This window comes from Arachis ipaensis, chromosome B05 (genome assembly GCF_000816755.2).
Source record: "Arachis ipaensis cultivar K30076 chromosome B05, Araip1.1, whole genome shotgun sequence".
NCBI classification, from domain to species: Eukaryota; Viridiplantae; Streptophyta; class Magnoliopsida; order Fabales; family Fabaceae; genus Arachis; species Arachis ipaensis.
Genome location: NC_029789.2, coordinates 6,872,667 through 6,878,003, shown reverse-complemented (window position 1 = coordinate 6,878,003; position 5,337 = coordinate 6,872,667). Strand labels below are relative to the sequence as shown.

The 5,337-nt window shown below is 31.9% G+C and overlaps 1 long non-coding RNA gene across 2 annotated transcripts; it reads right to left on the bottom strand.

Moving 5' to 3' along the window:
* LOC107642714 lies at window positions 1,758-4,770 on the bottom strand. Of its 2 annotated transcripts, none has more exons than XR_002362327.1 (2): window positions 4,328-4,770; window positions 1,758-2,148 (listed from the first exon to the last, which is right to left on the bottom strand). It is a non-coding gene; the product is annotated as an uncharacterized LOC107642714 (long non-coding RNA). The 2 variants fall into 2 exon arrangements; XR_001620684.2 differs by lacking the exon at window positions 1,758-2,148 and adding an exon at window positions 2,154-2,453.

The following is a 5,337-nucleotide window of genomic DNA, read 5'->3' as shown; positions in this document are numbered from 1 at the left end:
TAAAATACAAAAATATTAATTTTGTGTATATTTTTTTATCTTGGTTTATTCTTTTCTTAAAGCTAAACATAGTCTAAATGTCTAATACGTAAGTCACACAACCTAAGGGAGGTTACAATGTAAAAGCATGACATTACAATAATATTAAAGGTAACCTTAATAGAGTAAAATTTAATATCCAATTAAGAACGGAAAAATACTGTGGCCAATACTTTTTATTTTTTAACCAATAAAATTAACAATAATTAATTATTGAAAAAAATTTAAAATTAAATATTTAATAATCTAATATCTTATTGACTAAAATTGGCTACAACTATTTTAGTCCCTAGCAAGGTTGATTAAGAGTATATGACGTCCCTCTCATGCAAACGTGGCATCCTTATCGCTTTCCCTCATGAGTCTTCCTTCTTCATCAGTCTTCATTATTTTTATTTGGGATCGATAGATCGTTATTAAGTAAGCGTTTACCATTATTAAGTGAGTTATTGTTATTATTATTATTTTAACGTGAAGTGAGTAATTGTTAATATGGGTCCAAAAAAAATGTGTTTTCACAGTTGCGCTGAATATAAGATGATGAAGACGATGATGATATATATAGTTGAAGTGTTATTTTATTTACTATTATCGAAACATGCATCAGAATTTGTAGAATATTTACACATATTTCTTTTTAAATTTTACACGAAGTATGAAAGTATGATTTTGTTGGTTATCATCAATCTATGTCTATAATCCTGGCTTGAATCGGATAGGGTTGCAAGTTAGGGTGCTGTGTGTGCTGAGTGATTACTGAGTCACATTGTTGACTTCATGATTGAAAATGAAACACGGTTTATTTCGTCTTATTTGTTCTGCCATTATTCCTTCCTTAGTTATTTGACAAGATATTTGTTTTCTGTGCCCACAAATATTGGGTCATGGTAAATAATAGTTTTCAATAAAGAAAAAGTCTCGGGCAGCAATTTTTTAAAAAGTTGGCCAACATTTAATCATTAAAAGAAAATTGAATGATTTTATACTATTAGATTTTATTTCACATCATTAAAAACACTATTAATGACTAATTGATAGTTACAAAATACAAAAATTGCTGATCTCCTAGCACTCCTCTTAAATAAAAAAATTACAATAAAAATAGTAAAAAATAAAAATATGATGTGTAAGGTACATTATTTTTAAAAAATTTAGTTACAATATTCGTTTCTTATGAAACAAATTACAAATTCTCCACAATTACATATATATCGCCGTTGAGTTTAAGAAAATAATAATAATTATTGGATAATGACTATCAAATATTATTATTTTGGATTAAAAATTTTAATATAATTATGTATTTGATTAGTTTGTTTATTGTGGGAGAGATTATTGAAATCAAAATAGGTTCAATAACAAATTAACAAAGTCTTAAAATGGTTCAGACTCCTAAACACTCATTCTAATCATAATAACACATTCTCATGTGAACTAAGCTAAAGTAACCAAATCAATTCTCTCTCTTTTCTCTTCTTCACTTATATGATTACTTTCAAGAATAAGCAAAAAAAAAAACTCTAATTAAGGATCAAATTAAGAAGAAAAAGTAATTTTTAAAATAAAAAAACAAAAGAGAAAGAAAAAAAAAAGTCAAAAACTAGAGCAACAAAAAATAACGATTAAATCCAATGTAATTCAAAAAAATATATTTTTTTTTGTGCTTCATTAAGTAGCTTGTTGAAGATACTATCTTCCTTCAAGTACCAAACTAAAAATTGAAGAAATTGAAGGTTATGAAGCTCTACTATAAATTAAGGGTCAAGAATGAAACTTGGAGCCAAAACATTGATAAATAGCTCAGATTATTGAAGAAAATCGAAAAACGATAAAAGAGAAACATCTTAATAAGGATGTACGTAAACTTTAATCACTGCTACAGTCCCATCTCTCTTATGCGGCGCTGCTGCTGTATTTGGGGAAGAAAAAGTCAACTGTTCAAGCCAAGTTTCAAGCTTTAAAAACTTTACTCCTTTATTAAAAGGGTAAACAGCCAGAGATTGAATCAAGAAGTGAGCACACAAGTTTGGATCTTCATAACTTTCAAGCTATCCCTTCTTTTTCTTCATGAGTTTACATTAAATTTTCTGTTCTTCAGTGTTCATCTTTCTTTGTTTTTTTTTTCAATAGAAAAAGACATTAAGTGAGATATCAGTAAAAGCCATTGAGAGAAAAGGCAAAGAGAGTTATAAAAAAAAGCCAGAAAATTATGTCAAAACTCTTTTGTATGTTTTTCTGTTTTGTAATGTACACGTGATTCTAAGGGGATTTCCTTGCAAAGTTGGGTGAGCACTTAGTGGTTGCAAGTCTAGGGAGTGAACCTAGCCAAATCTAACTTGGGTAGAAGCTGAGTTTGTCCTAGATAAGATTGGGTTGAATCTTAGAAATATTTTTTTTCATATCATATCCTCCTCCTAGCAAAAGAAATAAATATGTTAGAACAAAGCAATCAAGTTCAAACACTAAATAGCAAGGAGCACTTGATAGGATTTTGAGCCACATAAAATAAACCTTAGCCAAAACTTATACATATACATGTAATAGAAGTTGTTCACTTGTTCAGAGCCTATACAATGAGTTATTCTTCTGTGTCTATACCTTGTTTTAGCCTCTTAAATAAGATGGACTTGTAATTATCACACACATAAATTAATGAAGATACTTTATAATGCAGTACCAGCAATTAACCAATATTAATTAATTAAGAATATATAACATGAATTAAATAAAGAGGAGACAAATTAAAACACCTAGGTCTATATTAATGAGTTTCTTATTTGAAGAAGACATGCCAACATCAAAATTCCATAATTAACTACTACATTAGTCTAGTACATACTACTTAAAATAAGAACAAGCAACCATCTGCTAACAAACTAGATTATATAGTAGATTTATTTAAGACTAATAAATCAACAATAAAGTTAACATGAATATCAATTAGCCACTATTAATTTAACTATTAATTTGAACAGTACTTATATCCAAATCTTTTGTCACATGGTTCGATCCAAATGAAGGAGGAATGCTTTGCCGCGCATCATTTGGTGTATTACTGGCGTTAGGCAGAGATTATTGGGCAGCTTCTATCATTACTTACACTTGTTCTGAAATTACCAAAATTTCTCAAAACAATTACCTTGTCTTCGGTAGAATTCTTAACAATAATCTGACACATGATTGAAAATATTGTATGCCTATAAAATGCCATTGAGCTCAGTTATTTTGAAAGAATGCCAAGCTGAATTCTTTAGATTGTCCTCCTATGATGAACATAGCATGGCGGATATCTCTTGCCATGGTTCATTTGAGTACTTCTGTGAGCACGAATCTCAAAAAAGTTTTAGATCTAATTATCCCATTCTTTTAATTCTAAGTTGAGATCGACTACAGAATATGTCTTGTAAACTCTACAAGAAAAATGATAAATAGTATGCATCTAAGATAGTTAATTGTAGTAGCTTAATCATGTAAACTTGACTCTCTATAGTGGCAGAATAAGGAGGGATGAAATCTTATATTTATAGATTCTTTAGGAGCATCAAATAGTTCTTGCTTATATTCTTGCTCTTTAACTACCAGAAAACTGTTAAGGTTTTCCACACGCTTTAAATAATCCATTTTGTCCTTCAACTGATTTTGAAAAGTTGTAATTGCAGTGTTCAAATTACCAACACTTCCTTCATCACTTTCTACATCACTTTAATTGTGTAACTCCCTTCTTAACTGTATGCGACAGTCAATAGTATAGATTCAGGGAAGAAAGTTTCAAAAAGATAGTAATTTAGATACAATTTAAAGTATTCAATTGTACATTTAGATTAAAGTTCCATCTTTGAGTCATATCTCACATGTAATTGCAAGTTTAAGATTCCTAAGATTCTCAAATTTTTTTGTCACATTCTCTTCTTGCTATTATCAATAGAAAACACAGATTTTAATTTTAACTTTGAAGATATGGACGGACATGAACTTTAACTTCTATGAACCATCTCAACCAAAAAATGCCATTAAATACTAGTAACTTTGAAGATACTATTGAATGCAAAACAAGAGATAGACAAAGTGCTGAAAATTCAAATTTTCAACCAAGTTATATAATTAAACTGCTACAATACTTGATGAAAATGTTTGATCACAGGAAACCACTTAAGCATCCCAAATAATCAACAATTGAAGGATCTGATCAATTGTGACAAAGCAAATTAAAGCTTCTATCATCAAGCAGTGACAAAACAAAGCTAATCAACCAACAATGAATTTGAGCACTGAACAAAGCAACCATTACCTTTGCTAAGTGATGGAAGTGAACAAAGTTTGAGGAATAGCAGTTGAATGCGATGGATGACGGCAACCTAGCGATGATCACCACGACGACAACCTTGCGATGACCACGACGATGGACCCCAGGCGAATAGCGACAGAACAGGGCCCGTGGATGCTAGCGATTGGCGAATCTAGGGTTTGGTTTGAGGCTTAGAGAATGACGAGACGAACGGTGATAGGTTTGGGGCTTTGAAAGACAACCACGATGGACCACTCTACAGACAACAACGAGGGACCGTGGGCTGGCGACTGATGAGCAGAGGAGAGGGGATGGCGACAGACGACACTTCGACAATCACAAGAAAGAAGCTGGTGACTTGCAAATGACAAGAGGGGCTAGAGCACAACCAGAGGTGGCGTCATGGATGACAGGAAGGAAGGTACATGGCTGGGAGAGAGGGAATGAGGATTTTGGCACTAAGGGTTATCTTCACCCTTTTTTCCTAAGTGAAGAACGACGAGTGAGAAAGAAAATTTGTGGATGCTGTTAACCCTGACCTTTTTACACTCCAATGAGCATACTTAGATCTATAGAGGTCTAATTGACGTGGTTTTAGAGGTATTGGAAAGCCAACTTTCAGAGATTTCTAACGATATATAATAGTCTATACTTTTCTTATGGAATTACTGCCTTGGTGGCGCCAAACATCCCAAGTTTGGCGCCATGATCATCACAACGCCTTCCTTGCTTGCTGCCTTGGTGGCGCCAAGCTTTGCATTTTCCAAGTTTTGTGCCACAATAAAAGAAACCAATGAAGAATGCTTTGCGTCGGGTTGGCGCCAAACTTGAGAAACTCCAAGTTCGGCGCCAACAATGATAAAAAGCATAATGGTCCCCACGTTGAAGAGAAGAGCACGTATTATTTCTTATTATTTGTTTATGTAATTTTCTTTTATTTTAATTAAAAATAGAAAAAGAAATTATTTAGTTTTAGAAAAGATATTTTACATTAATTAGGTTAGATATAAAAG